The 17,015-nt window shown below is 40.5% G+C and overlaps 1 protein-coding gene and 1 pseudogene across 2 annotated transcripts in view; one reads left to right on the top strand and one right to left on the bottom strand.

The window, feature by feature from the left end:
* The window catches only part of LOC110543637 (olfactory receptor 10AG1-like), a 186,092-nt gene that overhangs the window by 138,307 nt on the left and 30,770 nt on the right, over positions 1-17,015 (bottom strand). The window lies entirely within an intron of this gene.
* Positions 14,965-16,612, top strand: LOC110544598 (olfactory receptor 5J3-like; annotated as a pseudogene).

Raw genomic sequence — 17,015 nt, 5'->3', positions numbered from 1 at the left:
ACATAATAATCAAAACCGTAAGTATACAGAACAAAGAAAAAATACTAAAAGCTGCAAGAGAATACTGCCAAGTAACATATAATGGCAAACCCATTAGAATCACACCTGACTTTTCAACAGAGACGATGAAAGCCAGAAGGGCCTGGACAGATGACATGCAGACTCTAAGAGAACACAGATGTCAGGCCAGGCTACTATACCCTGCAAAACTCTCAGTCCTCATAGACAGAGAAAACAAGATATTCAATGACAAAAACAAATTTCAACAATACCTACACACAAATCCAGCATTACAGAAGACACTAGAAGGGAAAATACACCCAAGAAAACTAGCTACATTCAAGAAAACACAGGAAATAAATAATCCCACTACAGTAAAACAAAAAGCAACCAAGCACACAACCATATGACCACAGCCAACATCAAATTCAAAGGATCTAACAGCCACTGGTCATTAATTTCTCTCAATATCAATGGACTTAATTCTCCAATAAAAAGACACAGACTAACAGAATGGATGTGTAAACAAAACCCGGCAATCTGTTGTATACAAGAAACACACCTAAGTCACAAAGATAGACATTAACTGAAGGTAAAGGGATGGAAGATGGCTTTCCAAGCAAATGGATGCAAGAAGCAAGCAGGAGTAGCCATTCTAATATCTGGTAAAATACACTTTCAACCAAAATTAATGAAAAGAGATGGGGAAGGACACTTCATACTCATCAAGGGAAAATTCTACTAAGAAGACATCACAATCCTGAACATCTATGCCCGAAATACAAGGGCACCCACATTTGTGAAAGAAACATTGATAAAACTTAAACCACACATAGATCCCCACACACTAATAGTGGGAGACTTCAACACCCCACTCTCAACAAAGGACAGGTCAACAAAACAGAAATTAAACAAAGAAACAATATCTCTAACAGAGGTCATGAATCAAATGGACCTAACAGACATTTACAGAACCTTACACCCAAACACAAAAGAATTCACCTTCTTCTCAGCACCTCATGGAACCTTCTCCAAAATAGACCACATAGTTGGTCACAAAGCAAGCCTCAACAGATGCAAGAAGATTGAAATAATCCCTTGTATCCTGTCTGATCACCATGGAATAGAGCTGGACCTCAGTAACAACAGAAATAGCAAAAAGCCTACACATACATGGAAACTGAACAACTTGCAACTAAAAGATAGCTGGGTCAGGGAAAAAATAAAGAAAGAAATTAAAATCCTCCTAGACCTCAATGAAAATGAAGACACAACATACCCAAACTTGTGGGACACAATTAAGGCAGTGCTAAGAGGAAAGTTCATAGCACTAAGTGCCTTCAAGAAGAAATTATAGACAGCGCATTCAAGCAACTTACTGGCTCACTTAAAAACCCTAGGAAAAGAAGAAGCAGACGCACCAAAAAGGAGTAGACGGCTGGAAATAATCAAACTCAGGGCTGAAATCAATCAATTAGAGACAAATAAAACAATTCAAAGAATCAATGAAACCAAGAGCTGGTTCTTTGAGAAAATCAACAAGATAGACAAACCCTTAGCCAAGCTAACTAAAAGGAAGAGAGACACGACCCAAATCAACAAAATCAGAAATGAAAAGGGGGACATAACTACAGACACTGAGGAAATCCAAACAATCATTAGGACTTACTTCAAAAGTCTATATGCCACAAAATTTGAAAATCTAAACGAAAAGGACAATTTTCTTGATCGATTTGACTTACCAAAGCTGAATCAGGACCAGGTAAATCAATTAAATAGTCCTCTATCCTCCAAAGAAATAGAAGCAGTCATCAAAAGTCTCCCAACCAAAAAGAGCCCAGGACTAGATGACTTCAGCACAGAATTCTACCAGACCTTCAAAGAAGAGCTAACACCAATTCTCTTCAAACTATTCCACAAATTCAAAACAGAAGGAACATTACCAAACTCATTCTATGAAGCCACAGTCACCTTGTTACCTAAACCCCACAAAGACTCAACAAAGAAAGAGAATTTCAGGCCAATCTCCCTTAAGAACATGGATGCAAAAATACTCAACAAAATACTCGCAAACCGAATACAAGAACACATCAAAGATATCATCCACCATGACCAAGTAGGCTTCATCCCAGGTATGCAGGGGTGGTTCAATATACAGTAATCCATCAATGTGATCCATCATATTAACAAACTGAAAGAAAAAAACCACATGATAATCTCCCTAAATGCTGAAAAAGCATTTGACAAAATCCAACATCCATTCATGTTTAAAGTATTGGAGCGATCAGGGATACAAGGCACATATCTAAACAGTAAAGGCAATATACAGCAAGCCTATAGCCAACATCAAACTGAATGGAGAGAAACTTAAAGCAATCCCACTGAAATCAGGGACAAGACAGGGCTGCCCACTCTCTCCATATCTCTTCAACATAGTTCTGGAAGTCCTTGCTAGAACAATAAGACAGTTGAAGGAGACCAAGGGGATAAAAATTGGAATGGAAGAAGTCAAATTATCACTATTTGCAGATGATATGATAGTATATGTGAGTGACCCCAAAAACTCTACTAGGGAACTCCTACAGCTGATAAACATCTTCAGCAAAGTGGCCAGATACAAAATTAACTCAAAAAAATCAGTAGCCCTCCTGTATACAAAAGACAAAAGGGCTGAGAAAGAAATTAGGGAAACAACACCCTTCACAATAGCCACAAATGACAGAAGGTACCTTGGAGTAACTCTAACCAAGGAAGTCAAAGACTTGTATGAAAAAAAATTTCAAGTCTCTGAAGAAAGAATTAGAAGAAGATATGAGAAGATGGAAAGATCTCCCATGCTCATGGTTTGGCAGGATTAACATAGTAAAAATGGCCATCTTACCAAAAGCAATCTACAGATTCAATGCAATTCCCATCAAATTACCAACACAGTTCTTTACAGACCTGGAAAGAACAATTCTCAACTTCGTATGGATTAACAAGAAAGCAAGAATTGCTAAAACAATCCTCTACAATAAAAGATCTTCTGGAAGTATCTCCATCCCTGATCTTAAGTTGTACTATAGAGCAACAGTTTTAAAAACTGCATGGTACTAGCATAGAAACAGAATGGTGGATCAATGGAACCGAACACAGGACCCAGAAATAAGCCCACACACTTATGGACACCTGATCTTTGACAAAGACACCAAAACCATACAATGGACAAAAGATAGCATCTTCAACAAATGGTGCTGGTCCAACTGGATGTCTACATGTAGAAAAATAAAAATAGATCCCATACTTATCACCCTGCACAAAACTGAAGTCCAAGTGGATCAAAGACCTCAACATAAAACCTGAGACATTAAATTGGCTAGAAAAAAGAGTGGGGAATACCCTAAAATTCATTGGTACAGGAGAATACTTCCTGAACAGAGCACCAACAGCACAGGCTCTAAGAGCAACAATCAATAAATGGGACCTCATGAAACTGAAAAGCTTCTGCAAAGCAAAGGACACCGTCATCAAAACAAAGCGACTGCCTACAGATTGGGAAAGAATCTTCACCAACCCTTTATCTGACAGAGGACTCATATCCAGTATATATAAAGAACTCAAGAAGCTGAAAAGCAGCAAACCAAGTAATCCACTTAAAAAATGGGGAACAGAGCTAAACAGAGAACTCTCTGTAGAGGAATATCGAATGGCAGAGAAACACTTAAAGAAATGCTCAACCTCATTAGCCATTAGGGAAATGCAAATCAAAACAACCCTGAGATTTCACCTTACAACCATGAGAATGGCCAAGATCAAAAACTCAAGTGACAACACATGCTGGAGAGGTTGTGGAGAAAGGGGAACCCTTCTCCACTGCTGGTGGGAATGTAAACTTGTACAACCACTCTGGAAATCAATCTGGCGCTTTCTCAGACAACTAGGAATAGTGCTTCCTCAAGGTTCAGCCATACCACGCCTAGGCATATATCCAAATGAGGCTCAAGTACACAAAAAGGACATTTGCTCAACCATGTTTGTAGCAGCTTTATTTGTAATACCCAGAAGCTGGAAACAACCCAGATGCCCCTCAACTGAAGAATGGATGCAGAAATTGTGGTACATCTACACAATGGAATATTACTCAGCAATGAAAAATAAGGAAATCATGAAATTTGTAGGTAAATGGTGGGACCTGGAAAGGATCATCCTGAGTGAGTTGTCCCAGAAGCAAAAAGACACACATGGTATATACTCACTCATATAGACATACAACATAGGACAAACCCACTAACACCTGTGCATCTAAAGAAACTAAGCAAGAGAGAGGACCCTAACTAAAATGTCCAATCCCCATCCGGAAAGGCAAAGAGGATGGACATCAGAAGAAGAAGAAAACAGAAAACGACCTAGGAACCTACCACAGAGGGCCTCTGAAAGCTTCTGCCCTACAGACTATCAAAGCAGATACTGAGTTTGATGGGCAACTGTTGGGCAGAGTGAATGGAATTTTATGTAAGAACTGGGAAATAGTAAGAGCTGGAGAGGACAGGGTCTCCACAAAGAGAGCAACAGAAAAAGAAAATTTGAACACAGGGAACTTCCCAGAGACTCATACTCCAACCAAGGACTATTCATGGAGATAACCCAGAACCCCTGCACAGATGTAGCCCAGGGCAGTTCAGAGTCCAAGTGGGTTACATAGTAATGTAAAGAGGGACTGCCTCTGACAAGATCTGATTGGCCTGCTCTTTGATCACCTCCCCCTTGGGGGGAGCAGCCTTACCAGGCCATAGTAGAGGACAATGCAGCCACTTTTGATGTGAACTGATGGACTAAGATCAGAAAGGAGAGGAGAACCTCCCCTATCAGTGGACTTGGGGAGTGGCATGCATGCAGAGGGAGGAGGGAGGCTGGGATTGGGAGGGGAGGGAGGGGCTTATGGGGGGATGCAGAATGAATAAAGTGTAATTGATGAAAAATTTTAAAAAAAGGAAAAAAGAAGATAATTTAAGAACCTTAAATGACTTTCAAATTGGAGGAAAACATGGAGTTAGTCAATTTATATGGAGCACGTCTCGCCCCTGGGGGCAATGGTCTCCTGAACCTACTCAGACCTCGGACACCACCACTGCTAGTTCTAGAACTGATGCAGGATGTTCCAACGAGGGGGTTAAGGCTTCTCATAATATTTCCTATAAGTCCACACCTGTTTGTTTATATCCCCCATTTTTATTCATTATTAGCCAGATAGAGCCAAGTAATTGTGGTAATGATACTTGCTTTTTTGCCCAATGCTGGAATGCTAGTAAATTTAGGTATGCCCTGGTTACTCGCATGCCTGTGCCCATTGATGTCCCTCATGCTATGACTCTCTTCAGACAGAAAAGGGATCTTGGAATTACAGCCGCCATTGTTACTGCCATCTCATTGGCGGCTGTTGGAGCTACCACCACAGCATTAGCCACGAGTCATACTATGCAGACTGCTCAGACCCTATATAATCTTTTAGCCAATGTAGCTCATGCTTTAGATGTACAAAAAGGAATTAATGCTCATCTAAAAGGAGGCTTGATGGTGTTCAATCAGAGGATTGACCTCGTGCAGGAGCAAATTGATACCCTATGGCAAATCGCTCAACTTGGCTGTCAATGGAAGTATGCTGGACTTGGTGTCCCTAGCATACAATATGAGAATTTTTCCCGTGCTGCAAATCTGTCTAAACAATTGTCTAGCTATATTTTAGGTAATTGGACTGGAGAATTCGATACTACGATGGAGCAGCTGAGAGTGGCCATTGTCACAGTAAATTCTACCAGAGTGGACGCAGGACTAGCCACAGGATTATCATCATGGATTGCTGCAGCCATGAATCATCTGAAGGAATGGGTGGGCATGGGAGCATTAGCAAGCCTTCTGGTGTTGGTCTTCTTGGTTTGCCTGTAGTGTATATGCAAGAGTCTCACATCAGCATGATGCAGCCATGACCATTCAGGCCTTTACAGCCATTGAAGCAGGACAGTCTCCCCAAGCATGGGAGCTAAAATGTTACGCTCAGGATGCAAAGCTAAGCACTGCACTCAGGGTCAGCTGCTTTCGACCCAGAGAAGAGCATGTCTGATTGCATGCGGGTTGATGCCCCAGGTCCCACCTCTGAGAAAAAGGTATCGGTCGGGTCTGATGCTCTTTGGGTGGATGACACCTAAATGAACATCGGTACAAAGTCCCAATTTATTTCTAATATCAGAGATCAGACCTCTACTCTTGCCTGATGCGTCTAAAACAAAAAGGGGGAACTGTAGAGAGCTGCGTAATGCCGCGCCTTAAAGATGGAGCTGGTTTCCACCTTCCACCTTCCCGATGGTGAGTGTTCTCTGTCACAAACAACTCCATATTTGGCTAAGGCTTAGGATCTGGCTTGCTTCCGTGTATGTGGACCTATCTGTATTGCCCACGTGGCACGCTGGGGTTGGCTACCCAGAGGCTATTTAAGCTGTGGGCTGGCTTTCCCCAGGGTCAGATGATTGTTCAAGGTTCCTGAATAAACTGCATTGAAAAAAAAAAGCTAAATTCCCGTATTTGATAATTACCTGTATAATTTTTGATTAACTTATTGGTTTAGGGATTAAGAAAATATGTTCAAAATTTAATTGATAATTTGTCAACAAAAAGAGAGAAAATAAGTTATGATTTTTCCATTTATCCTCTTGTATAGAGTTTTGTCTTTATTTCTCCCTCTCCTTCTGTCTCTCCTATTGGTAAGACAAAGAACTCTTCTTCCTAAATGCTTTCAATCTAAATTATTTATACTTAAAACTATCATTATAATATTACAATACTCTATATGTGATATATCTTCTGTTTCTTTTTTTTCCTTTCATTTTTTACTGCTCTTACAATAGAGTTCATTTTCTGAGTTTTACACACACTATAAGTTACAGTGTTACAAAATTAGTAAATGGTGAAGCCAGGGAAGTAGGAAGCAGTTAACTTCATTGGTTTTCTTATTCAGGAAAAGACCAATGAGAGCTTCTTTGTTGGTTTCCATGACATAGTTACATTATTTGTTGTGTCTACCTTGTTTATGGGTGGGGTACTATGTGTCTTTCATTTTGTCATGCCTATGTTTTCTTAAATAAGAAAGATAATGACAATAAAAATATAATAAAGTGTCACAATATTTGATTTCACTTTAAGGCAGCTTGAAGAAGTCACCCTGAATATCACTGTGAACAAATAGAGGGAATATGATTTAGAATGAGTCAAACATCAGGTTCATCTCATCCTCAAATTGTATGTGATACTTAAAATAAGAATCCAGCTCATGCATACTAAGAGAATGAAAGCTGTTTCTTACAATACACAGCTGATGTGTTTTTTAGGTTTCTTTGCATTTTCAATGTAAATGTAAAAGAAAATTAAAAGTTTCAGAGGAAGTACTTTTTTCACAGACAAACATGCATTTGTGGTCAAAACTCTCCCAACTCTAAACAGTGGTCGTGTTTAGCAAACGCAATGTGCCAGAATTGTTTGTTTCACTTTAAGGGCTAAAACTGAAGTTAATGGACACATGATCCCAAGTGTAAAAACGTATTTCTATTGAATGCAAACAGCAGTTTGAATGGTTTTACGTTTTATGCTAAATGTCCTTAAATAGCATGCCCTGAAAATAGATCTCTCAAACCTTCTAAAAAATATTATAGAAATGTTTCATCCTAGGTACTGGAATTTTGTAAATGCACACACAGTTAAGCACACACAAACACACGCGCACACACACTTGCATTCCACACACTTAGACACTCAGACACTCAAGTACACCATTTAGGTGGCTCAGTATTACAAGCCTTAAACATGATGCACAAAATACCCTGTTTCAATAGCCAGAAGAAACAAACAAAGGAACTCACACTAACATCCCAAGATAAAATATGTACTTATTTCAAAGTTGTAAATAGAATGCAGTCAAAGTACAGTATTATGTGGACCTGTGCATATGTGTGTGTGTGTGTGTATGTGTGTGTCTGTGTGTGCATGTCTGTTTGTATAGCAGGTGTTGGGTGTGTTGATCTTTGCTATTCCACTAAAGTATGTCTCCATGACCTAATGCTTCTTCTGGGCACCATATTTTATGAGTTGTGTGTTTTCATATGTTTTACACTGGATGCTTTAAATATGATCAAAAATTAAAAAGGGGAGCTTCAACAGAGATATAGAAGTATTTCCACCATCAATTCTTATGATTTTTATAAACTAGACTTTTTCTTTTCTATTAGAATAGATGAAGTTTAGCTTTTTTTTTTTAAACCTACATTGCCTTCCTTTATTTATTTTTTTTCTGGGAGTGATAATATGTATCACAACCACCTTCCATTTAGAACAAGTAATGCATATGTATGTGGGTTTTTTTAATTTTATTTTTCTCATTAGTTAAATTTTGTTAATTCTGTATCCCAGCTGTATCCTGCATTCCCTCCCCAATCACACCCTTCCTCCCTCATCTCCTCCCTGCCCCTTTCCTAGTCCACTGATAGGGGAAGACCTCCTCCCCTTTCATATGACTCCGTTATGTCAGGTATTTTCAGGACTAGCTGCAAAGTCCTCCTCTGTGGCCTAAAAGTACTGCTCCTCCCTTGTGAGGTGGGGAGGTCAAAGAGCCAGTCATTGAGTTCCTGTTAGAAATAGTCCTTGTTACCCTTACTATGGGACACCAATTGATTACTGAGCTATCACGGGTCACAACCGAGCAGAGGATCCAGGTTTTATGCTCTCGTGGTCTTTGGTTGAGTGTCCATCTCAGAAAAGACCCTGTGCCCAGATATGTTTGGTCCTTGTGGAGCTCCTATCCTTTCCACATCAAACTCCCCTTCTTTCATATGATTCCCTGCACTCTGCCGAAGGTTTGGTTATGAGTCTTAGTGTCTGCTTTAAAACACTGCTAGGTAGAGTCTTTCTACAGTAGACTCCTGTCATACATTCAATGCACATCCCATTTGTCTTTCTAAATGAGGATTGATCATCATACCCCGTGTCTGCTTTCTTGATTATCTTCTTTAGGTGTATAGATTTTATTATGTTTATCATATCTTTTAGGTCTACATAAGCGAGTATATTCCATGTTTGTCTTTTTCCTTCTGGGATACTTCACTCAGAATGATCTTTTCTAGAACCCACCATTTGCCTGCAAATTTCATGATTTCCTTATTTTTGATTGCTGAGTAATATTCCATTGTGTAAAAATACCACAATTTCTGTACCCATTCCACCGTTGATGGACATCTGGGTTGTTTCCAGGTTCTGGCTATTACAAATAAAGCTGCTACAAATATGGTTGAGCAAATGTCCTTATTGTGTACTTGAGCAAATTTTGGGTATATGCCCAGCAGTGGTATAGCTGGGTCTTGAGGAAGCACTATTCCTAATTGTCTTAGAAAGCGCCAAATAACTTTCCAGAGTGGTTGTACAAGTTTACATTCCCACCAGCAGTGGAGGAGGGTTCCCCTTTATCCACAACCTCTCCAGCATGTGTTGTCACTTGAGTTTTTCATCTTTGCCATTCTGATGGGTATAAGGTGAAATCTCAGGGTCGTTTTGATTTGCATTTCCCTAATGGCTAATAACACTGAGCATTTCTTTAAGTGTTTCTCTGCCATTCGATATTCCTCTACAGAGAATTCTCTGTTTAGCTCTGTTCCCCATTTTTTAATTGGATTACTTGGTTTGTTGCTTTTCAGCTTCTTTAGTTCTTTACATATACTGGATATTAGCCCTCTATCAGATAAAGGGTTGGTGAAGATTCTTTCCCAATATGTCGGCAGTCGTTTTGTTTTGATGACAGTGTCCTTTGCTTTACAGGAGCTTTTCAGTTTCATGAGGTCCCATTTATTGATTGTTGCTCTTAAAGCCTGTGCTGTTGGAGTTCTGTTCAGGAAGTTGTCTCCTGTGCCAATGAGTTCTAGGCTGTTACTCACTTTTTCTTCTAACAGATTTAGCGTATCTGGTTTTATGTTGAGGTCTTTGATCCACTTAGACTTTAGTTTTGTGCAGGGTAATAAATGTGGATCTATTTTCATTTTTCTGCATGTAGACATCCAGTTGGTCCAGCACCATTTGTTGAAGATGCTATCTTTTTTCCATTGAATGGTTTTGGTTGCTTTGTCAAAAATTGAGTATTCATAGGTACATGGGTTTATTTCTGGGTCTTCTATTCGGTTCCATTGATTCTCTTTTCTATTTCTATGCCAATACCATGCAGTTTTTGTTACTATTGCTCTGTAGTACAGTTTGAGATCGGGGATGGAGATTCCTCCAGATGATCTGTTGCTGTACAGGATTGTTTTGGAGATTCTGGGTTTTTGGTTTCTCCATATGAAGCTGAGAATCTTTTTTTCAAAGTCTGTAAAGAATTGAGTTGGTATTTTGATGGGAATTGCATTGAATCTGTAGATTGCTTTTGGCAGGATGGCCATTTTCACAACGTTAATCCTACCAATCCATGAGCACGGGAGATCTTTCCATCTTCTGAGATCTTCTTCAATTTCTTTCTTCAGAGACTTGAAGTTTTTCTCAAACAGGTCTTTCACTTGTTTGGTTAAAGTCACCCCAAGGTACTTTATGTTATTAGTGGCTATTGTGAAGGGTGTTGTTTCCCTAATTTCTTTCTCAGCCCTTTTGTCTTTTGTATACAGGAGGGCTTCTGATTTTTTTGAGTTGATTTTGTATCCTGCCACTTTGCTGAAGGTGTTTATCAGCTGAAGGAGTTCTCTGGTTGAATTTTTGGGGTCGCTCATGTATACTATCATATCATCTGCAAATAGTGACACTTTGACCTCTTCCTTTCCGATTTGTATCCCCTTGATCTCCTTTAGTTGTCTTATTGCTCTGGCTAGGACTTCAAGTACTATGTTGAAGAGGTATGGAGAGAGTGGGCAGCATTGTCTTGTCCCTGATTTCAGTGGAATTGATTTATGTTTCTCTCCATTGAGTTTGATGTTGGCTATAGGCTTGATGTATATTGCCTTTACTATGTTTAAGTATGTGCCTTGTATCCCTGATCTCTCCAAGACTTTAATCATGAGTGGGTGTTGGACTTTGTCAAATGCTTTATTGGCATCTAGGGAGATGATCATATGGTTTTTCTCCTTCAGTTTGTTTATGTAGTGGATTACATTGATGGATTTCTGTATGTTGAACCACCCTTGCATGCCTGGGATGAAGCCTACTTGGTCATGGTGGATGATATCTTTGATGTGTTCTTGGATTCGGTTTGCAAGTATTGAGTATTTTTGCATCAATATTCATAAGAGAGATAGGTCTGAAGTTCTCTTTTTTTGTTGGATCTTTGTGTGGTTTAGGTATCAGGGTAACTGTCGCTTCATAGAATGAGTTTGGTAGTGTTCCTTCTGTTTCTTTTTTGTGGAATAGTTTGAGGAGAATTGGTATTAGCACTTCTTTGAAGGTAGAATTCTGCGCTGAAACCATCGGGCCTAGGGCTTTTTTTTGGAGGGGAGACTGTTAATGACTGCTTCAATTTCCGTGGAGGATATAGAGTTATTCAGTCTTTCTACCTGATCTTGACTTAATGTTGGTAGATGGAATCTATCAAGAAAATTGTCCATTTTGTTTAGAGTTTCAGATTTTGTGGCATATAGGCTTTTGTAGTATGACCTAATGATTGTTTGGATTTCTTCAGTGTCTGTAGTTATGTCCCCCTTTTCATTTCTGATTTTGCTGATTTGGATAGATTTTTCTCTGCTTTTTAGTTAGTTTGGCTAAGGGTTTGTCTATCTTGTTGATTTTCTCAAAGAACCAGCTTTTTGTTTCATTGATTCTTTGAACAGTTTTATTTGTTTCTAATTGATTGATTTCAGCCCTGAGCTTGATTATTTCCAGCCTTCTGCTCCTCTTTGGTGTATCTGCTTCTTTTTTTTCTAGGGTTTTCAGTTGGGCCATTAAGGTGTTTGTATGTGATGTTACAAATTTCTTCTGGCACTTAGTGCTATAAATTTTCCTCTGAGCACTGCTTTCAATGTGTCCCATAAATTTGGGTATGTTGTGCCTTCATTTTCATTGAGTTCTAGGAAAGTCTTTAATTTCTTTCCTTATTTCTTCCTTAACCCACCTGTCATTGAGTAACAAGTTGTTCAGTTTCCATGTCTGTGTAGGTTTTTTTGCTATTTCCATTGTTGTTGATGTCCAGCTTTAGTCCATGGTGGTCAGATAGTATACAGGGGACTATTTCAATCTTCTTGTATCTGTTGAGGCTTGCTTTGTGACCACCTATATGGTCTATTTTGGAGAAGGTTCCATGAGGTGCTGAAAAGAAGGTATACTCTTTTGAGTTTGGTTGGAAAGATCTGTAGATGTCTATTAGGTCCATTTGATTTAGGGACTCTGTGAGTGCTTTTATTTCCCTATTTGTTTTCTGTCTAGTTGATCTGTCCCTTGGTGAGAGTGGGGTGTTGAAGTCACCCACTATTAGGGTATTGTGATCAATGTGTGGTTTCAGCTTTAATAATGTTTCATTTATGAATGTGGGTGCTCTTGTATTTGTGTTTAGAATTGTGATGTCTTCTTGGTGAATTTTTCCTTTGATGAAAATGTAGTGCCCCTCTATGTCTTTTTTGATTAGTTTTGGTTGAAAATCTATTTTATTAGATATTAGAATAGCCACTCCTGCTTGTTTTTTTGGGTCCATTTGCTTGAAAAACTGTTTTCCAGCCTTTTACTCTGAGCTAATGTTTATCTTTGTTGCTTAGGTGTGTTTCTTGGATGCAGCAGAATGTTGGTTCCTGTTTCCGCACCCATTCTGTTAGTCTGTGTCTTTTTATTGGAGAGTTGAGTCCATTGATGTTGATAGATAATAATGACCATTGAATGTTATTTCCTATTATTGTGGAGTTTGCGATGTTACTGTGAATCATTGCTTGTTTGCTTTTGATTTTTGTTGGAAATTATCTTTAACCTATGTTTTCTTGGGTGTATTTGTTTTCATTGGATTGGAATTTTCCTTCTAGTATCTTCTGTAAGGCTGGGTTGCTGTTCAAATATTGCTTGAATTTAGTTTTGTCGTGGAATATTTTGTTTTCTCCATCTATGTTGATTGAAAGCTTTGCTGGGTAAAGTAGTCTAGGTTGGCATCTGTGGTCCCTTAGGGCCTGCATGATATCTCCCCAGGCCCTTCACGCTTTCATAGTTTCTGATGAGAATTCCGGTGTGATTCTGATAGGTTTGCCTTTATATGTTACTTGGCCTTTTTCCCTTGCTGCTTTTAGTATCTTTTCTTTGTTCTGTAGATTAAATGTTTTGACTATGATGTGGCATGAGGAGTTTCTTCTCTGGTTTAGTCTATTTGGTGTTCTGTAGGCCTCTTGTATGTTTGTGGACATCTCTTTCTTTAGGTTGGGAAAATTTTCTTCTATGATTTTCTTGAAAATATTTTCTGGACCTTGGAGCCTAGAGTCTTCTTTTTCATCAATTCCTATTATTCTTAGATTTTGCCTTTTCATGGCTTCCTTGATTTCTTGGATGGTTTGTGTTTGGGATTTTCCTGATTTTATTTTTGCTTTGAGAGAAGTATCAATTTCTGTGAGTGTATCTTCAGCACCTGAGATTCTCTCTTCCATCTCTTGTATTCTATTAGTGATGCTTACCTTTGTGATTCCTTCTCTTTTCTCTAAGTTCTTCAGTTCCAGGGTTTTCTCGGTTTGTGTTTTCTTTATTGATTCTAATTCTGTTTTCACGTCTTGCAACATTTCTTTCATCTGTTTGAGTGTGGATTCCCGTGTCTCCAAGATGGTCTCTATTTTTTTGTTTGTTTCTTCTCTTAGTGCCTCTGCTTCTGCCTCCAATTGTTTGGCTATATTTGCATGTGTTTCTTTAAGAGCTTCTTCGTTCACTTCATTTTTCTTTGTTTCTATTTGGGAGGCCAAATCTTTAAGGGATTTTTTTGTATCCTCTTTAACTGTTTGAATCTCTATGACTATTTCTCTGAGAGATTTGTTGGTTTCCTCTTTATGTGCCTCAAATATTTTCTTGTGTTTCTGCTGAGTTGGAGTGTCCAATAATTTTGGAGGTTGCCGGTGAAGCCATGATATCTTGATTTGCGTTGGTTGTGTTCTTTCGCCGACCTCTGGCCATTTGGTTATCTGTAGTGTTCACTGTCTGTTCCTGGATTCTACAGGTCAGACTGGTTTTTCTCTGGTATCTGGAGAATTCTTCAGGAAAATGGGTGAGGTCTAGTGGTTTCAGTGTGTGCGTTGGTTATTCAGCTATACCTGTAGAAGGAAAGCTCGCAGGCACAGAAGGACAAATGTGGGGTAGCATGTGTTTGAGCATGTGCTTGTGGGTGTGTCCTAAGGGACAGGGTGAATGAAGAGGCCTTCAGTGTGTGAGAGGGGTGCCCTGCAGGCACTGAAGGTGTTGCAGGCGCTAAGGGATCGCAAGCGCTGTTGAAGAATGCACGTGCGTATTGATTTTACAAGTCTGCTGGTCTTTGGTGTCTATTCAGCTGGTTTTCTGCCACTGAGGGGTTGGATGGCCCATACCATCACTGGCTGGGCAGCCCTGTGTATTCCGTGCTGCCACTTGCAGACTTGGGGTCTGGGAAGGATTGTACTGTGGGTCTGAGTCTCTGTGGCTAGCTCTGTATTGGGCGTGTGCTCTGGCGGGGTGGAGTTTCGGCGGTGCATGCACTCCTGCAGAGCCGGGTGGTGGTGGTAGTGGGGGGTGTGTTCTGCGGGTCAAGAGCTCAGCAAGAGGGCCCTAGGTGGGGTGTGTTCTCCTCTGAGTGGTGGCATTCAGCAGGTCGTTACTGCTCCCCGCTGCAGCTGCGGGGTCTGGAGCCCTGCCTTCCTGCCTCCGCCCATCTTGGGTCCCAGACACTGAGCTTTGCGGCTTTGGTATCCAGGAAGAATTGTATTGTGGATCTGAGTCTCTGTGGTTAGCACTCAGTGGTTGGAGCTCTGTGATTGGGCCTGCGCTCCTCTTATGAGGCGGTTTCTGGGGTTATTACGCTCTGGCCGCTTGGGACGTGAGCTCCGCTGCACTTCCTGCTGCGGTCTAGCTCGGGATCGAGTCAGCGGGATGGGGGAGTGGACGCTCCTCGGGTCCGGAGGTCCCTGAGTGGGACGTATGTCCAAGGAGGGAACGAGTGTTCAAGGGGTGGTTACAGCAGACTGCTGCTGTAAGGGGCCCGGAGCACTGTCTCTCCTGCCTTGATCTCCCGGATGTGAGCTTTGCGCTCAGCTACCTGGTCCTGTCTGCGGGTTTCCCCGAGGGAGGCCCGGACAAGGGAAGCGCCCTATTTCCTTCCCGGAGAAGTCCGCGCCCGATCTAAATCTACTAGCACTCCACACTTCTGTGGTAGCCCCAATTCTGGGGATTCATGTCTTCTGCCTCTCCAAAACGGTGCGCTCTGCTCGCCACCATCTTGGAGTCCCCCTGAAGTTTAGTTTTTTGTATCATAAATATTATACTTAAAAGACCATTTTCCTTACAATTTAGCATATTTTTACTCATGGAACTGAACATTAAAAATCAAAGGAGCAGTGTTTTTCAAAAAAAATACAGGCTTTTTATTTCACATGTTTAGAAGCAGGAGAATCAGGGCATAGGACTTTTACAACTATCTAGTTACTGATATTCCAGTATTGCTGCAAATTTACCTGAATCTCCTATTATTAACAGATACTAAGACACACATTTACACGGTTGATGTCAACTTCATATTTGTTACTGAGTTTATCCTTTTGGGATTGACGGATTGTGATGAGCTCAAGGTTTTTTTCTCCTCATATTGTTTCTTTTGATCTATGTCATTTCCTTGGTGGGGAATCTGGGAATGTTTATTCTGATTCAGGTAACTCCCAAACTCCGCACACCCATGTACCACTTCCTTCCCGCTCTGTCATTTGTGGATGCCTGGTATTCAACAGTATTTGCACCCACATTGCTGCTTTGTTGAGAGAGAGAGCATCTCATTCTCTGCATGCGTCCTGCAATACTTTTTGTTCGCATCACTGCTTACCACAGAGGGCTTTCTCCTGGCTGCAATGACTTATGATCGCTACGTAGCCACTGTGAACTCTCTAACTTACACAGTGGCTGTGACAAAAATGCTATGTGTTCTGCTAGTGTTGGGTTCATGCGTAGGAGGTACTGTCACCTCATTGACACATACAATTGGCTTAATGAAACTGTCCTTCTGTGGCCCTAACGTCATCAGTCACTTCTTCTGTGACCTTCCTCCTCTGTTGAAGCTGTCCTGTTCTGACACCTCCATGAATGAACTGCTGCTGTTGGTTTTCACCACCATCATTGCAATGATTACATTCTTGACTGTGATGACCTCCTACATCTTCATTGTTGCTGCTATCCTGAGGATCCGCTCAGCAGGCAGACGCAAAGCCTTCTCTACCTGTGCCTCCCATCTGACAGCTGTGACTCTGTTCTATGGTTCCATCAGCTTCAGTTACATTCAGCCAAGCTCTCAGTACTCCTTAGAACAGGAAAAGGTAGTATCTGTGATATCACCCTGGTGATTCCCATGTTGAACCTAATGATTTACAGTTTAAGGAACAAGGAAGTAAAGGATGCTGTGAAAAGGGTAATAGAGACGAAGTATTCCAAAAATTAAATTAAGACTGTGTTTCTGGAAAAAGGACAGGAGACACTGATTCATGCAATAATGCTTTTGATGATTAAATTACTGGGACTGTGATATGTTCAGTTTGAGTACTAGGTCTCAGAGCCCACTGGCAGAGTCAAACAGTTCCTGAGTGGGAAGTGAGGATTGAAATAAAGCATGACACATGGGATCAGCTAAAGAGGTCTGTTGGTAAAACCTGCTGCCATTTGGTTCATTCCACAGTTCCTTTTTTTATTCAGAGCAAAACACACCAATACAACGGAGGGATTCATTGGAAGTTTGCCTTGACCACCTCTCTGTGTGATCCTCACACAAACAAGTTGAAGGAGCTTGGCAAAACATCCTGCTTATCTCTGTCTAAGGTCAAGGCCAGGGTAAAAACATGTTTTTT

Source organism: Meriones unguiculatus, chromosome 7 (genome assembly GCF_030254825.1).
Source record: "Meriones unguiculatus strain TT.TT164.6M chromosome 7, Bangor_MerUng_6.1, whole genome shotgun sequence".
In the NCBI taxonomy this organism is placed as follows: Eukaryota; Metazoa; Chordata; class Mammalia; order Rodentia; family Muridae; genus Meriones; species Meriones unguiculatus.
This window is presented reverse-complemented; position numbering and strand designations above follow the sequence as displayed.